We start from the raw sequence: 19,087 nt of genomic DNA, 5'->3' as shown, positions 1-19,087 counted from the left end.
ATTTAGAGACTTCAAACTTGATACTTTTTTTATTTTTTGGTGAATTTACAAGCTCAGTTGATAAAGATAACTGTGTTGATATCATAAAGTTTTGTGAGGTATTTGACTTAGCACTGCATGACATTCTGATTAATTAATTAATTAATTCTAATTAATGCACAATGTCATATATCTAGAAGAAAGTAGGTCGCATATACAGGATTGAGGACTGTACCATCAAAAGCAGTTACTCTGAAAAGGGCTTGGGTGTTATGTAGATAACCAACTGAATTTGAGATCCCAGTGTGACGATGTGGCTAAGAGAGTTAATCAATCTCTGGATGTATAAAAAGTGAATATTGAGTAGAAATAGAGAGGTGGCATTACATACATATACAGCATTACTGTGTCCGTGACTGCAATACTATTTCCAGTTCTGCTGTCCACACTTCAAAAAGGATCTTGAAAAATTGGGAAGTGTTAAAAAAAGAGCTGCGAGAATGATCATGGGTTTGAAAAATCTGCCTTACAGTGAGGCACTCAAGAAGCTCAATTTATTTAGCTTACACAAGAGAATGTTAAGAAGCAACTTGATCACAGTCTGTATGTTCCTAAACAGGGAGAAGAGTTCCAACTGTAGAAATCTGTTTGATCTAGCAGATAAAGAATTAAATGGTTAGAACCTGATGCTAGACAAATTCAGATTTGAAGTAAGGGAGCACATTTAAAAAAAAATGAGAGTAAATATCATTGGAACAATTTACCCAGGGATGTGGTGGATTTTAGTCTTTAAAATGAGATTGGATGTCTCTTTCAAATGTTCAGATTTGACTAGGAGTTTTGTGCTGGATTCAGATCTGGTAAAGGTACTCCAAGTGTCACAGCTAAATGCAAGATGGAACAGATTGTTTAGCATAAGTAGTTAGCACATATCAAAAAGGCCATTCAAGGTAAAGTAGGCCATTAACCCTTTTGCAGTCATTTGGCAAAAACAGGGGGTTAGTGCATTGCATATTGTTGTAATAAGCCAAGCCATAAATCCAGTGTCTCTGTTCAGTCCAGGATTTTTAGTGTCTAGCAGAGTTATGAATTTAAGCTTCCAGGCTCATCTTTTGAAAGTGTGGTGGGCAGATACTCCACCAGAGAAGTAGATTGCATCATGGAACGGGCCACCCAAATACTCCGTGACAACCTGCTTCAATACAGAAATAAACCCACCTCTGACCGCACACCAATAGTTGTCATGGACCACTCCGCACTGGATCCATACAGGGTATCATCAAACAACTACGACCTATATTCAATGGGGACCCGATCCTGAAATAAATCTTTCCTGAACTCCCACTTCTGGCCTTCATGCAACTCCCCCCAACCCCTCCAAGCTCATCATCAGAAGCAAGCTCCCCACAGACCAGGACTTCCCAGATATAGACAGGAGGACAAGTGCTAGTAATAATAATAGGGCTCAGATTTTCCTGGATGTGATAGCTGATGGATTCCTTCACCAAGTAGTTGCTGAGTGAACAAGGGGGGATGCCATTTTAGATTTGGTTTTGGTGAGTAGTGAGGACCTTATAGAAGAAATGGTTGTAGGGGATAACCTTGGTTCGAGTGATCATGAGCTAATTCAGTTCAAACTAAATGGAAGAATAAACAAAACTAGATCTGTGACCAGGGTTTTTTATTTCAAAAGGGCTAACTTTAAAAAATTAAGGAAATTAGTTAGGGAAGTGGTTTGGAATGAAGACCTTGTGGATCTAAAGGCAGTGGAGGCCTGGAATTACTTCAAGTCAAAGTTGCAGAAACTATCAGAAGCCTGCATCCCAAGAAAGGGGGGAAAATTCATAGGCAGGAGTTGTAGACCAAGCAGGATGAGCAAGCATCTCAGAAAGGTGATTAAGAAAAAGCAGAAAGCCTACAAGGAGTGGAAGATGGGAGGGATCAGCAAGGAAAACTACCTTATTGAGGTCAGAACATGTAGGGATAAAGTGAGAAAGGCCAAAAGCCATGTAGAGTTGGACCTTGCAAAGGGAATTAAAACCAATAGTAAAAGGTTCTATAGCCATATAAATAAGAAGAAAACAAAGAAAGAAGAAGTGGGATGGAGTGGAGGTTAAGGATAATCTAGGCATGGCCCAATATCTAAACAAATACTTTGCCTCAGTTTTTAATTAGGCTAATGAGGAGCTTAGGGATAATGGTAGGATGACAAATGGGAATGAGGATATGGAGGTAGATATTACCATATCCGAGGTAGAAGCCAAACTCGAACAGCTTAATGGACTAAATCGGGTGCCCAGATAATCTTCATCCAAGAATATTAAAGGAACTGGCACATGAAATTGCAAGCCCATTAGCAAGAATTTTTAATGAATCTGTAAACTCAGGGGTTGTACCATATGACTGGAGAATTTCTAACATAGTTCCTATTTTTAAGAAAGGAAAGAAAAGTGATCCTGGTAACTACAGGCCTGTTAGTTTGACATCTGTAGTATGCAAGGTCTTGGGAAAAAAACTGAAGGAAAAAGTAGTAAAAAAAAGCTAATGCGGTCTTGGGATGCATCAGGCGAGGTATTTCCAGTAGAGATAAGAAGGTGTTAGTACGGTTATACAAGGCACTGGTGAGACCTCATCTGGAATATTGTGTGCAGTTCTGGTCTCCCATGTTTAAGAAGGATGAATTCAAACTGGAACAGGTACAGAGAAGGGCTACTAGGATGATCCAAGGAATGGAAAACTGTCTTATGAAAGGAGACTCAAAGAGTTTGGCTTGTTTAGCCTAACCAAAAGAAGGCTGAGGGGAGATATGATTGCTCTTTATAAATATATCAGAGGGATAAATATCAGGGAGGGAAAGGAATTATTTAAGCTCAGTACCAATGTGGACACAAGAACAAATGGATATAAACTGGATATCAGCAAGTTTAGACTTGAAATTAGATGACGGTTTCTAACCATCAGAAGAGTGAAGTTCTGGAACAGCCTCCCAAGGGGAGCAGTGGGGGAAAAAGACATATCTGGCTTCAAGACTAAGCTTGATAAGTTTATGGAGGGGATGGTATGATGGGATAGCCTAATTTTGGCAATTAAATGATCTTTGACTATTAGCGGTAAATATGCCCAATGGCCTGTGATGGGATGTTAGATGAGGTGGTATCTGAGTTACTACAGAGAATTCTTTCCTGGGTGCTGGCTGGTGAGTCTTGTCCACATGCTCAGCGTTTAGCTGATTGCCATATTTGGGGTCGGGAAGTAATTTTCCTCCAGGGCAGATTGGCAAAGGCCCTGGGGATTTTTCGCCTTCCTCTGCAGCATGGGACATGGGTTGCTTGCCGGAGGATTCTATGCACCTTGAGGTCTTTAATCCATGATTTGAGAACTTCAATAACTCAGACATAGGTTATGGGTTTGTTACAGAAGTGGATGGGTGAGATTCTGTGGCCTGTGTTGTGCAGGAGGTCAGATTAGACAATCATAATGGTCCCATCTGATCTTAAAGTCTATGATTCTATGATTCTATAACACACCAACACAAAAGAGCAACAGACCCTGCCATAACATGCAAAATCTGCAGACATATCTCCACTGCTACAATGATCAACACTCCCCAGAACACACCTTTCAAGATCCATCGGTCCTACACATGCCTATCCCAACATGTGGTGTACCTCATCCCATGCACTAAGTGACCCAATAACAGCTATCTGGGTGAAATCGACAGTCACTACACACTCAAATAAACTCACACAGGAAAATGATAGAAGACAAAAACACCATGTCACCTGTGAATGAACACTTTTCACAAAGCTATCACTCTATATCTGACTTTTCATCCTCATCCTGCACAACACTTTCAAAAGATAAGCCTGGGAGCTTAAATTCATAACTTTGCTAAACCCTTAAAATCCTGGACTGAACAGAGACCTTGGATTTATGGCTTATTACAAAGATGTGTAGTGTACTAACCCTTCTTTTTGTCCTGTGACTGCAGAGGTATTAATGGGCCACTCTAACTTGAATGGTCCCTTAGAATATGTGCTAACTACTTATACTAAACAATCTGTTCTACCTTGCATTTTGCGGTGACCCTTGAAATACCTTTCCCAGACTTTCAGAAGAGCTCTGTGTGGCTTGAAAGCTTGTCTCTCTCACCAACAGAAGTTGGTCCAATAAAAGATATTACCTCACCCACTTTGTCTCTCTGAAACCCAGATGGAGCTGCAGGTTGATATGTTGTTGGTACACAGGACTGTGTGGCCACATCCCCATCACCGAGAGTGGAAGACCGGCAAGAAGATTCCACCCCAAGACAGGGAAGACCAGAAAAAGGGAAATGGGGCAGCTGACCTGTCACCATGTCACTGACAAACACTGATTAGTTCATTCTCCGCACATGTAACACAGCAGAAAGGGCAGTGTTTTTTCTCTCTTTTTCATAGACGGGCAACTGGGACATGAAAGGAGGTTGGGGAAGTTGTAGGGCCTGTGGAAATTTGGGGAAGTTCTCTGGCCTGTGTTATACAGGATGTCAGAGTAGATGATCACAATGGTCCCTTCTGGCCTTGGACTCTATGAAGCTATGATTCTATAAGTTATTTTATCCAGAAATGGAAAGTTACTATTCAAGTGTCCTATTATCTGTTATTTTCAAAGGGGCAAGCTATAACTTTCAGTGGGAGCCAGAAAATTAAGCTCAGTTGAAAAGAAACTCAGCCATGATGAATAAGAATTGTGATGGAGAATAACACTGAAAATACTCCTGTGCCATTCCATCAATTAATAAGATGTCTTCTTCTGGAATATTGTGTTCTGGTACTAATCTCCCCATCTCATAATGGGATAGAGCAGAAATAGAGGGAGTTCAGATCTGGACAGGAAAAAAAAAGGATTGAAAGAATGAAAACAATATTTGTTGAAAAGATAGATGGAAACAAAAGGGACTGTTAAGTGGAGCTAGCTGGGAAGATATTTTCTACCCTATGAACAATTTTGATGAAAATGAAAAAAAACCCTAAAATATTGAAATGTTTGGAGTTTTCATTGAGAAAACACACACCCCCAATTTGGGGGGATGGGGAGATTGGTTGTCCAAAACAAACAACTAAACAAACTTAACACTTTTTTTATTTTCTTTTTTTCAACGAAACCACTTTTTTTATTAAAACAATTTATTTTGGTGAAATTTCTGTTTCCTCAAAAAGCTATTTCCCATCTAAAGAAATGTTTGCAAAAAAAAAGAATATTAATTTTTGATTAAACAAAACACAAAAAGAGAAAAAAAAATTACCTGTTGTGAAAGTTGACACTTCATCCATTCTGTCTTGAACAGTAATCAGACATATTCCATTGGCAACATCTCTCTCTCTCTCTCATATAAAACACAGCCTCCATCCATCCAGCATGCACCCAGCCATGTCTAAGACAAACACAATTATATCAGACAGAATGAGGTAAATCCTCAGAATGGTCCACTGACAAAATTCATTCAGGAAAGAATCTTTGGCTTTGAGGTCCCTTGGCTTTTTATTGTTTAATTTCAGATCACTAAGACCCAGGGAATTCTTCCTCTCTCTCTCTCTCTCTGTCTCCTCCCACTTCCCACTCTTTCCTGTTTCATGGATTTTACAAATATTGTGGCATGTGCTACCAAAAGGATCTATTAACATGTTTATGTAGCTGCGACCATAGGCAATTTTACTCATGTCACTGTGACCCCAGAGGAGACAATCTGGCTATTTAATCTCATGTCGTAAATGAGATCTCTTCTGACCAAGCCACTTTTATCTTTCTTTGAAACTTTGAAGCAGAGTCATCTAGAGATTGGGTTATTTTCAGAGTTTATGGCAAAATTCTCTAGAGGTATCTGAAGTCAGCCTTTAGTTGTGTGCAGCTAGTGACATGATCTCAAAAAAAAAAAAACCAACCCTGTAAGATATCAGCATGGCTTTTCTATATTCTAGGCAGACAGGATGGAATATTTAAGTTTGAGGACTAGACTCCAAACTATCTGACTCCCATCCCTTATCCTCTGCTGCCCCCAAGGGCATTTAGGGAAGTATCATCCACTTTCTCTTCCCCCAACTCAAGAAAGAGCCAAGCCCTTGGAGCCTCACAGACCCAAATAAAGCAGCAGCCAAATTTCACTAGGTACATCCTACCCGGTGACCACAATCTACTTGGTGACTCACATGTGCAGTGCTCATTTCATGGGTGGAGTTCAGAAGAGTATCACCACTACTTTTTCCCCCAGATCTACCTAGGACCTCACCCACCCACTGTTTTTTTTTCTGCCAGATGGTGGCACTACAGAGGAACCTGAGGCATGTCAACAGCAAGTGTCCCATGAACCACCAATGGATCATAGCCCATAGTTTGGTTAACTGTTGTATCAACCTATTTTTTGTTTGGTTTTCTGGTTGGTATTTGCAGCATTCAACCAGCTTCTGTCATGAGCACCAACCTAAGGAGCAATGAAACAGTTGCCTTGATTACAAACATGTGGTCTTTCATAGCAGGAAAACCAAGATGTGGGCAGCTCAAAAAGGCACAATTAAGAGATGTTATGGTTATGGTGCTAATTGCACCTCCAACCACCATGTGGTCTCTCCGAGTGCACTGGCTCACGTGTTTGGTCTCTTGCCCATGGAATCTTATGATCCTTCTACTCTTGGACCAGGACCCGGGTACAACCCCTCATCTAATGCCAACCTCTTATTACTGAATAAGTTCAACTGGACACATGTGTTTCCTCCCTTTGGGGGCCTATGACCACTGATATGGTGATAAACAGTCTTCTGAAAACAAGTTCAGTTATTAGCAAACAGAACAAAGCTTTAGATGAAATCATTTCAAAACAACAACCAGACCACATGCATGTTTTGACTCCTCTAATCTTACATTTCACTAAAGCTAAGTCTAATGGTCTTTCCACTTAAGTTACAGGAATAGAACAGAACCAATTTACCTTCTCTTAGTAAGTCAAGGAGCTTTTGGTCCTATTTTGTCTTCCAAAGCATGACTCCCCTAGTCTGTCTTTCAGAAAAGCTCTGTTTTTTAAAAAGAAACCACCCTCACTACGTCTCTCTGGCCATCAATTACAATATTGTTCAGCAATCTGTGCTACAGGCCTGAGGTGTGAAATCTTCTTTCTTCTCTCTCAGACCTGTTTCTCACAGTCAGCCAGCCAACCATGCTAAGATGCTGCTCCCAGATGGTTGCTCAGTTGTTTGATGATTAGACTCATTCAGCCGTAATGGCTCACAATCATCGCTCTTGCAACTGGTGGGGGGAGATGTGCTGTAACTGTGTCCTCCCCCTTACATTTCAATATGACATCTGTGAAATCTAGTACATAAACCATATTTTGGGGTAGAGATCAAGGTTCACCACTGAGTGCCCCACTTTTGTCATAACAGGTTTTACGCATTTTGATTTATTTTCTATGTAAACCATGGTTTATTGTTTCATATTTGTCTGAAATACCAGATCATAGAATCAGAGAAATATTGGGCTGGAAGGTACCTTGAGAAGTCATCAAGTCCAGCCCATGTGCTGAGGCCGAACTGAGTAAACATAGACCATCCCTGACAGGTGTTTTCCCAATCTGTTCTTAAAATCCTCCAATGATGGGGATTCCACAACCTCCCTTGGGAGCTTGTTCCAGAGCTCAGCTACCCTGAGACTTAAAAAGTTTTTCCTAATACCTAACCTAAATCTCCCTGGCTGCAGATTAAGCCCATTCTTGTCCTCCCTACAGTGGACATCGAGAACAATTGATCACCTTCCTCTTTATAACAACCTTTAACATATGTGTAGACTGTTATCAGGTCTCCCCTCAGTCTTATTTCCTCAATATTAAACATGCCCACTTGTTTTATCCTTTCCTCACAGATCAGGTTTTCTAAACCTTTGATCTCTCCTCTAGACTTGCTCCAATTTGTCCAATCTGGCACACAGAACTGGATACAGCACTCCAACTGTTTATGTAGACATTGCTAAAGCTGCTTCTTTCAATGAAAATAGGAGGTCAGAATAAATGATCATAATGGTCCCTTCTGATCTTAAAGTCTAAAGTCTATGAGGTGATTGTGCTCTAATAATTTAGTGAATGCTTGGGGCTGGGGTAAATTTACCCTTGTAAAGATGACCAGAATCACACAAAGCCCATGTACTTAAGTCCCTCTTAAATCTTCAAAATATGAAACTGCAGAAAAACCTGAGAGTCTCTGGATAAAGTTGAGAAGTGTGAGCAACAAGGGTGATGTCGTGGTTGGAGTCTGCTATAGACCACCAGGGAGATGAGGTGGACGAGGCTTTCTTCTGGCAACTAGCAGAAGTTGCTAGATCGCAGGCCCTGGTTTTCATGGGAGACTTTAATCACCCTCATATCTGCTGGGAGAGCAATACAGTGGTGCACAGACAATCCAGGAAGTTTTTGGAACGTGTAGGGGACAATTTCCTGGTGCAAGTGCTGGAGGAACCAACTAGGGGCAGAGCTTTTCTTGACCTGCTGCTCACAAATAGGGAAGAATTAGTAGGGGAAGCAAAAGTGGATGGGAACCTGGGAGGCAGTGACCATGAGATGGTCGAGTTCAGGATCCTTACACAAGGAAGAAAGGAGAGCAGCAGAATACGGACCCTGGACTTCAGAAAAGCAGACTTTGACTCCCTCAGGGAACAGATGGGCAGGATCCCCTGGGAGAAGAACATGAAGGGCAAAGGGGTCCAGGAGAGCTGTCTGTATTTTAAAGAATCCTTATTGCAGTTGCAGGAACAAACCATCCTGATGTGTAGAAAGAATAGTAAATATGACAGGCGACCAGCTTGGCTAAACAGTGAAATCCTTGCTGATCTTAAACGCAAAAAAGAAGCTTACAAGAAGTGGAAGATTGGACAAATGACCAGGGAGGAGTATAAAAATATTGCTCAGGCATGCAAGAGTAAAATCAGGAAGGCCAAATCACACTTGGAGTTGCAGTTAGCAAGAGATGTTAAGAGTAACAAGAAAGGTTTCTTCAGGTATGTTAGCAACAAGAAGAAAATCAAGGAAAGTGTGGGCCCCTTACTGAATGAGGGAGGCAACCTAGTGACCGAGGATGTGGAAAAAGTTAATGTACTCAATGATTTTTTTGCCTCTGTCTTCACGAACAAGGTCAGCTCCCAGATTGCTGCACTGGGCAATACAGTATGGGGAGAAGGTGGCCAGCCCTCTGTGGAGAAAGAAGTGGTTTGGGACTATTTAGAAAAACTGGACTTGCACAAGTCCATGGGGCCGGATGCGCTGCATCCGAGGGTGTTAAAGGAGTTGGCGGGTGAGATTGCAGATCCATTAGCCATTATTTTTGAAAACTCATGGCGATCGGGGGAGGTCCCAGATGACTGGAAAAAGGCTAATGTAGTGCCCATCTTTAAAAAAGGGAAGAAGGAGGATCCGGGGAACTACAGGCCAGTCAGCCTCACCTCAGTCCCTGGAAAAATCATGGAGCATGTCCTCAAGGAATCAATTATGAAACATTTAGAGGAGAGGAAAGTGATCAGGAACAGTCAGCATGAATTCACGAAGGGGAAGTCGTGCCTGACTAACCTAACTGCCTTCTATGATGAGATAACTGGCTCTGTGGATGAGGGGAAAGCAGTGGATGTGTTATTCCTTGACTTTAGCAAAGCTTTTGATACGGTCTCCCACAGTATTCTTGCCGCCAAGTTAAAGAAGTATGGGCTGGATGAATGGACTGTAAGGTGGATAGAAAGCTGGCTAGATCGTCGGGCTCAACGGGTAGTGATTAATGGCTCCATGTCTAGTTGGCAGCCGGTTTCAAGTGGAGTGCCCCAAGGGTCGGTCCTGGGGCCGGTTTTGTTTAATATCTTTATTAATGATCTGGAGGATGGTGTGGACTGCACTCTCAGCAAGTTTGCAGATGACACTAAACTGGGAGGAGTGGTAGATACACTAGAGGGTAGGGATCGGATACAGAGGAACCTAGACAAATTGGAGGATTGGGCCAAAAAAAACCTGATGAGGTTCAACAAGGACAAGTGCAGAGTCCTGCACTTAGGACGGAAGAATCGCATGCACTGCTACAGACTAGGGACCGAATGGCTAGGTAGCAGTTCTGCAGAAAAGGACCTAGGGGTCACAGTGGACAAGAAGCTGTATATGAGTCAACAGTGTGCTCTTGTTGCCAAGAAGGCTAATGGCATTTTGGGCTGTATAAGTAGGGGCATTGCCAGCAGATCGAGGAACGTGATCGTTCCCCTTTATTCGACATTGGTGAGGCCTCATCTGGAATACTGTGTCCAGTTTTGGGCCCCACACTACAAGAAGGATGTGGAAAAATTGGAAAGAGTCCAACGGAGGGCAACAAAAATGATTAGGGGTCTGGAGCACATGACTTATGAGGAGAGGCTGAGGGAACTGGGATTGTTTAGTCTCCAGAAGAGAAGAATGAGGGGGGATTTGATAGCACCCTTCAACTACCTGAAGGGGGGTTCCAAAGAGGATGGAGCTCGGCTGTTCTCAGTGGTGGCAGATGACAGAACAAGGAGCAATGGTCTCAAGTTGCAGTGGGGGAGGTCCAGGTTGGATATTAGGAAAAACTATTTCACTAGGAGGGTGGTGAAACACTGGAATGCATTACCTAGGGAGGTGGTGGAGTCTCCTTCCTTGGAGGTTTTTAAGGCCCGGCTTGACAAAGCCCTGGCTGGGATGATTTAGTTGGGAATTGGTCCAGCTTTGAGCAGGGTGTTGGACTAGATGACCTCTTGAGGTCCCTTCCCCAACCCTGATATTCTATGATTCTATGATTCTGAAAATCGCACAATTCAGGGAATCTGTCTATGCACAGCTTATGAATTCTGGTGGATGTTATGAAATTGTTGAATCATGGAATGCCTCAGCGAGAGCAGATGGTTGACAGGACTGTAGCACATCCCTTTTGGACAGGGTACAAGGGTGGGTCATTAAATCGTAATGTTCACCTATTCAGAAGGAACTGGGAAACCAGTTCAGCTAAAGCTGTCTAGACTACATCCTATGTTGGCAAAACTTATGTTGCTTAGGGGTGTGAATATTCCATCCATCCCCCGAGCGACATAAGTTACACCAACATAAGTGCTCGTGTGCACAGCACTATGTCAGAGGGAGAGCTTCTCCTGCCGACACAGCTTATGCCGCTCGCAGAGGTGGGGTTTTATGCCGACCGAAGAGCTCTCTCCCGTTGGCACAGAGCATCTTCACCACATGTGCCCTGCAGTGGGGCAGCTGTACTGGTGCAGTCCTGTACATATAGACATGGTCCAAGTTTCTCTGCAGGGTTCTCTAGTGTGGGAAATGTCCTGTAGCAGAACAAAGAAACCCAGGCAGAGGTACGAGCCTTTAGAAACCACGGAGGTTCAGTGAGTCAGTAGGAGACACACAGAAAACATTGGGCAGGAGAGAGGGCAGGCTTGCTTCCCTAGCAGGGGGTTCTTGTTTAACTCTGGGACCACTGAGGGAGAAGGAAGCTAGCTGACTTAGAGAGAGAAAGAAAGACTCCATGATTCAGAGATGCAGACATGTGGACGTGCGGTGGATCCTGGACACCCCAGAGGATTCTGTCATAAGCCCAGAGAATGCTCCAGAATAATGAGGAAATTGAGGCAAGGAAATGCATGTTGGTGTGTTTATTATTTCTGCCTGGATCTACATATTTTCTGTGATACATAAAGAGTTCAAGAACCCTAGGCAGAGCCTGCCTGTGTGTCTGTTTGTGTCACTGTCACATGCTTCATAAGAGCTGTTGTGTGAGAATGATACACTCTTGGTCCGAGATGCTCAGGTTTCTTCATTCAAATTTTTATTTGAACCAAAAGCACACCTTGTGATGACAGTTCCTATTAGAGTGAGAAATAACAGATGTACAGAAAAAGATAGGCATCGGTCACCTTCTCCTGGGGTGTAGGTGGGTCGTAATGACATTCTCCTAACACATGCTCCCAACCCCCTTACATTCTAATACAGATATACCCATCCATGACGTCATGGGGAATCATTCAGACCCATAAGAGGTTCTACCACCACCTGCCATGTAACTTTCCAGAAGTCACATCTTCTAATTTACATATTCATTACTCTTTTCCAATCAACATGAAGTATTGTGTGTCTTGTCCAACTCATACTATGTGCATGCATATGTTTCAGCTTGCATAATGTTTGCTGTCCTCGCTATTTTTGTGTTGTTATTTCTCTTTTCTAATTGGTTTATTGCCACTATTCGCATTACAGTCAAATGTACTTGACCAGGCCATTTTACCCTTTACTCCATATAGGGATTGTCCTATTTTTCCTCAGGCAGGTTTTGGCAGTTTGTTCTGGCATCTTCTCTGTACATATCACCCTTGTCCTACACAGTGGCTTATAAATGTCATTTAAGTAAGTTTACATAAAAACAAGTCAGAAAAGCAACACCTATGCCAAACAAAGGCTCGGCCAAAAGGCAGCTGTGACGGAGCAGGGAGCAGTGGTGGTCCGAGAAGGAGGAGGGGCGGCTCCGGGTACCGGGTGTGACGGAGCAGGGAGCAGGGCAGAATTGACCTGGGAATGTTGCAGGGGGGTTGCAGTGGGGATGTGGGACTTCCCTTGAAGGGAGCTACCTGAGCTGTAACCTGAGCCAGGAACGGGGGTGGGGAGAATTAACACCTTCTGCCCGGGAGACTGAACAAAGGAGAGGAGGAGCTGGGGGGAGGGGAAAGAGAGGAGCAGCAGGAGGAGTTTTGGGTTTAGTTTCAGTTTGGGCTGGGTGGTGCAACGCAGGGAACTCCAAGCTGGGGTCTAAGCTCCCTGAACCTCCCAGAGGGACCTAATTGAGGGGGTCTGGTCGGACCTACACGCTCTGCTTGAGACTGTGTTCCTGTCCTTAAATAAACCTTCTGCTTTACTGGCTGGTTGAGAGTCGCAGTGAATCTCAGGAAGAGGGGTGCAGGGCCCTGACTCCCCCACACTCCGCAACAGCAGCCAAGGCAGAATAAGTATCATTGTTGTCTGTCCTAACTTATATAATTAGATATGACCATCAAGGCACTTTCCAGCGGAGTTAAACCATAAACCCAGGATGCCTATACCATGGGGAGTTCTGGAAGAGGATGTACTTAGGCTACTGGGGAGGCTGAAGGGGTTATTTTTGCTCCTGGTGGGGGTCTAGGGCAGTTGGGATATGGATTCCCATTTCTGTAAAGCGGTAACAGCCGGACCACCTATGCCCAGGACATGTGCTTGAGGTCCCCTGGAAGAGACAGTTCTGCAGCCTGCTCAGATTTCAGGAAATGTAAAGCACAGAGGTCCAGTGGATTTGGACCCAACACAGCAGCCTGGAAAATTTCTCCTGGAGGGAGTTTTACTGGGGCTGTGTGTACTAGGCATTCTCAGTTAACCAGGTTGTAATTCCTTTGTGTCTCTGAAATCATAAACCTCCATCTGTAGAAACATCCAAGTTACCCTAGATGTGAATTTCGGATAGCTATATCATAGAAGAAAAAAAATAATGAACAAAATATCTCATCATCTCTCTTTTTCTTTCATATCCACCCACATTCACACACTTGCACACTTTTATAACCTTTGAGTTATAAAACCATTTATGAAGCAGAATCATTTGCATTCAAGAACCTAGGACATTGTTGGAGTGTTTGACATTAGAATTTCTCTGCTGAATTTCTTCCCTTGTGATTTCACTTGAAAATACGGGCATGGAACTTTGCTACATCTTGGGAGAAAGCAACATTTTACGGATGACCCTTCCCAAGGCATCTTTCACCTCTTTGTTCCTCAGACTGTAGACAATGGGGTTGAACATGGGAGTCACCACTGTGTAGAGCAGGGAGAACACCTTGTTGAAATCCAGAGACTGGTTTCCTGAGGGCACCACATACATGATGATCAGAGCCCCATAGAAAGTTGACACAACAATGAGGTGAGAGGAACAGGTGGAAAAGGCCTTTTTCCTCCCAGCAGTGGATGGGATTCCCAGGATGGTTAGGATGACATAGACGTAGGATGTGATGGTCAGGACAAATGGGGCCAAGGTAATGATGGAAGCTAAGATCAGGGATGTTACCTTAATGATGCTGGTGTCTTCACAGGAAAGTCTCAACACTGCTGTTAAATCACAAAAGAAGTGGTTAATTTCACCCTGGCTGCAAAATGCCAGCTTAGACGTCGTAATTACTGTGAAGGAAGGAGCGACAAATCCACATGTCCAAGAAGCAACTGCCAACAGAAGGCAAGTCCTGGGGTTCATCAGAGTTACATAATGTAATGGTCTGCATATTGCCAAGTACCAGTCGTAGGACATCCCAGTCAGGAGGAAACATTCAGTAGTGTAAAAACATACAATTGGAGGCAACAACCTGGCAGAGAGATGGTCTTGTCCTGCGTCAGAAAACTCACCAACAGTCTGGGGATGACATTGGAAACATAGCCGGTCTCCAGGAAGGACAAGTTGCTGAGGAAGAAGTACATGGGAGTGTGGAGATGATGGTCAGTCCAAACTGTGAGAATGAGGAGAATGTTCCCAGCAACGGTTGACAGGTAGATAATGAAGAACATCACAAAGAGGGTTATCTGCAGCTCGGGACGGGTCTCAAATCCAACCAGCAGAAATTCTGTGACAGTGGTTTGGTTCACCTTCTCTAGCCCAGCCATTTGTTGTCTAGAGAAAAACAATGTTGTGTTGTAAAAAAATAATGTACTATGGAAAACAGACACAATAACACACACACTGCAGAGAGTAGGATTAGAATCCTGGCCCTTTAGCTCCAAGATTACAGATTTCTACCAATTATACTAAAAGCAACCGTCACTAGTTAGTAATCAGGTAATCCCCCGCCCCAACTCAGTTCTCTTCCCAACATACTACCCCCAATCACCTGTGAAGCGGCTGTCCAACTGGACTTTTAATCTCCATCCATAAAAGATGCCCCCACAATTTTTCTACTATCTCACCTGCTCTTAAATCTTTTTCATTCCAACTTTTCCATAATCGTATGAACACATTGGAAAGCTCAGAAATGCTTTACTGCTTGTGATGCCAATATGATCTAGTGGTTCTGTCTACCTAGGTACTTACATGAAACAACAGTGTAATGAGTGCTTCACAAACACTAATTCCTTTATCTTCACAACACCAACATGAAATAAGGAAATATTGTCACCTTAATTTCATAAATCAGTAACTGCGGTCCAGAGAGATCAGCAGTCTTACACCTTGTGTCATCATTTACACCTTTGTAAAACACTATCAGATCAGAACAATCAGGTTAGCTTCTCAGCTGGCAAAACCAGGATATGTCACCTTACCCCAGATAGGAGGATGGGTTGTAATGTTTTGTACAGATGTAAATCAATTACAGAAAGGCAGACGGGGAATTGCTGAGAACTATTTTTGATATTGGGAGAGCCAGGAATTGAACACATATATCCAATGATTAAGCGCTGGGTTATCCTTTCTGAGCAGTGAAAGGCATAAATTTCTGTTGCATTCCTGGCAGTGCTACTGATGCCTTGGCTGAGGAATGCCATACATGAAGCAGAATGGGCACACAAGACACAGCAATATAACTCCCATGAAGCACCATGGTAGCACTTCCAAATCAGATTTCTTCAGTTTTGGACCACAAATGGCTGAAAAATCAAAAGCTTTTCCACTTTCACAGGTTTGTTTTTTGGACAAAGAAGTTGAAATTGGTCATTTTTTGTGGGAGAGAAAAAAGTTTAATAGAAAATCCAACTTTCCATCAAAAACCAGTTTTGGTGGGAAATTTTCAACCTGCCCTCCTCTTAGCCTTGAAGACGTTAGTGCCTGTTTCTTATCTCCCTTATATCAGTGTAAAGTATGACTGACTATTAAATGCAATGGGCCTGATTATCAACTCCCCCGGGTGTAAATGAAAGTCAATGGGGTTGATTATTGCACTGGTATAAATCAGAAGTCAACATTAATGAGAGTACAAAAACAACAAAGAGTCTGGTGGCACCTTAAAGACTAACAGATTTATTTGGGCATAAGCTTTCGTGAGTAAAAACCTCACTTCTTCGGATGCATAGAGTGAAAGCTACAGATGCAGGCATTATATACAGACACATGGAGAGCAGGGAGTTACTTCACAAGTGGCGAACCAGTGTTGACAAGGCCAATTCAATCAGGGTGGATGTAGTCCACTCCCAATAATAGATGAGGAGGTGTCAATTCCAGGAGAGGAAAAGCTGCTTCTGTAGTGAGCCAGCCACTCCCAATCCCTATTCAAGCCCAGATTAATGGTGTTGAATTTGCAAATGAATTTTAGTTCTGCTGTTTCTCTTTGAAGTCTGTTTCTGAAGTTTTTTTGTTCAATGACAGTGACTTTTAAATCTGTGATAGAATGACCAGGGAGATTGAAGTGTTCACTTACTGGCTTGTGTATGTTACCATTCCTGATGTCCGATTTGTGTCCATTTATTCTTTTGCGGAGGGACTGTCCGGTTTGGCCAATGTACATGGCAGAGGGGCATTGCTGGCACATGATGGCATATATGACATTAGTGGATGTGCAGGTGAATGAGCCCCTGATGGTGTGGCTGATGTGGTTGGGTCCTCTGATGCTGTTGCCAGAGTAGATATGGGGACAGAGTAGGCAACGAGGTTTGCTACAGGGATAGGTTCCTGGGTTGGTGTTTCTGTGGTGTGGTGTGTAGTTGCTGGTGAGTATTTGCTTCAGGTTGGGGGGTTGTCTGTAAGCAAGGACTGGCCTGCCTCCCAAGGTCTGTGAGAGTGAGGGATCATTTTCCAGGATAGGTTGTAGGTCGTGGATAATGCGCTGGAGAGGTTTTAGCTGGGGGCTGTATGTGATGGCCAGTGGTGTTCTGTTATTGTCCTTGTTGGGCCTGTCCTGTAGTAGGTGATTTCTGGGTACCCGTCTTGCTCTGTCAATCTGTTTCCTCACTTCCCCAGGTGGGTATTGTAGTTTTACGAATGCTTGATAATGAGAGTAGGATCTTTTAACTCAAGTAAAGTGATCACCAATCAGTCTAGCTACCCCACAAATGTTTGTTACAAGGCATCAATGTTGTCCTAGCCCAAATGTTTGTGAGTGTCTAGACATTTACAACTGTGCATGCTCATCTAGGTTAATTGTTGTTAAAAGTAACACAAACTCTTGTCTTGACAAATCACCTTTGTGTGACGGTGAACCATGTGTCATTGAATCATTGTCATTGGATATACAATAAATCCATTCCTAATTTTTTCTTGCTTGACTTTTTGAGTGCAGATTGAAAACAGGTGAAAAACAATCAACTTACACTAACAAAAAGAATGAAAATGTTACCTGATGTAAAAGTTTGTATGATATTCCTTCTGACATGAAACCTTCTGTTAGCATCTATCTATCTATCTATCTAGATACATATCTTTTGAGTGGCTGTGCACTCTCATATCCGTTGGGTCTTTTAGGACATTGTCCCAACAGTAATGAGAGAAGCTCATTAATACCATTTATTTATCTTTGGTTTGAGACCAGAAAGGCACAGGCTATTTCTCAGTGTCTCCCAATCTCCTCTCACTTCCCAGTCACCCACTGAATAATGCCTTTTATAGTTTTGTGGATTATAATTTCAAAGGGATCTATTAATGTGTTTGCCTTGTTGAGCTCAAAGTCAATTGGACTATTTTAAATCTGCTCCCTGATGGGATTTTTACTAACTTCCTACCCTGACAAATGGAGTAGAAATAATAGGAAATCGACCTCCCCCTGTCCCAAATAGCTTTGAAAATTCCACACTCTATCTTTCCACATAGTTGAACAGATAGGCAGTCAGGGACAGATTTGTAAAGGGTTTTAAGAGCCTATTGTGATTTCCAAAAGCACACAGGAGCCAATGCCCATTGAAATCAATGGGAGTTAGGTGTCTAGATACTTTTGAAAGCTCCACAAGGTCTCTAAGTACCTTTAAAATGTGTCCCCAGGTGACTAACTCCCATTGATTTCAAAATCTGGCCCACGGTTGTTACGTAATATAACTGCCCCTTCTCCACACCTCATCATCTTCTACCCCTAGTGCCCATTAGCTGTTCCTTTCGTATCCTTTTCCTTGGGTGGCTATCTTATCTCATTATACCACATCTTTCACATGAGTTATAGTACTCTTTTCATAGGACACATCTACTGCTGTCATTTAAACAAACAACACTTTAAAGACTATTTTCCCCATAGTTCCCAGTTCTCTTTTCTTTCATGTCTTATTAGATAGCTCAGTGGTTTTAATATTAGCTGCTAAGCCCAGGGTTGGGAGTTCAAGCCTTGAGGGGGTCATTTAGGGACCTTGGGCAAAAATCTGTTAGGGATGGTACTTGGTCCTGCTGTGAAGACAGGGGACTGGATTTGATGACCTTTCAAGGTCCCTTCCAGCTCTATAAGATAGGTATATCTCCATATTACATGGAATCTATCTATCTAATGGAACATGGCCATAAATGTCTCATCAGTTGCCCTGGTGATGTAATGGAGACCAGACAGCAGATCTTCAACTGGTGTAAACCGGCACAGCCATTGAACTCAATTAATCTAAACTGATTACCACCAGCTGAGGATCTGGCCCCAGGTTTCTAATGCATCTTGCAGGAAATGGTAGCTGCCATGGAGGACAGAGTGAGTCTCTATGGGATGACAGCAATTTGGTATCTTTCCTTGCCCCCAACTCATCTTGCTTCTCCTTTCAAAGACAATACAAAGCCACTAAGTGGCAGCAGAGTATATGAGATTAATGGAAAGTAGGAGGGATGGGTGTGGGATCTCTCATGTCTTTGGTGGAGTTGCTGTAATGGCAATGCCTTTGCTTTTGTGTTCTATGTTATTAGACCTGGAAGTACTTTGCTTTCTCCAGAGATACAAGGATCCATTGCTCAATATGTATTCAGTCTTTGCTCAGCCAAAATACAGGACCCAGCCAAACCCAACTGCCCTTCCTCTGCCTAAACAATAAATATGACCAGGTGGCATTGGTAAACCCTGATCCCCCAAACTGGATCTCTTCCCAATATACTGACTCCAACCACACCAGCCGAGGTTCAGGTTCTCTGTGTTTATCTAGGTGTTTGCA

General features: G+C 42.9%; 1 pseudogene; it reads right to left on the bottom strand.

Annotated features, from left to right (window-relative positions):
- Positions 1-13,712: 13,712 nt before the first annotated feature.
- Positions 13,713-14,656, bottom strand: LOC128846801 (olfactory receptor 6M1-like; annotated as a pseudogene).
- Positions 14,657-19,087: the final 4,431 nt, after the last annotated feature.

This window comes from Malaclemys terrapin, chromosome 12 (genome assembly GCF_027887155.1).
Source record: "Malaclemys terrapin pileata isolate rMalTer1 chromosome 12, rMalTer1.hap1, whole genome shotgun sequence".
Lineage (NCBI taxonomy): Eukaryota > Metazoa > Chordata > Testudines > Emydidae > Malaclemys > Malaclemys terrapin.
Note: the sequence above shows the minus strand (reverse complement) of the source record. Positions and strands in the feature narration are given on the sequence as shown.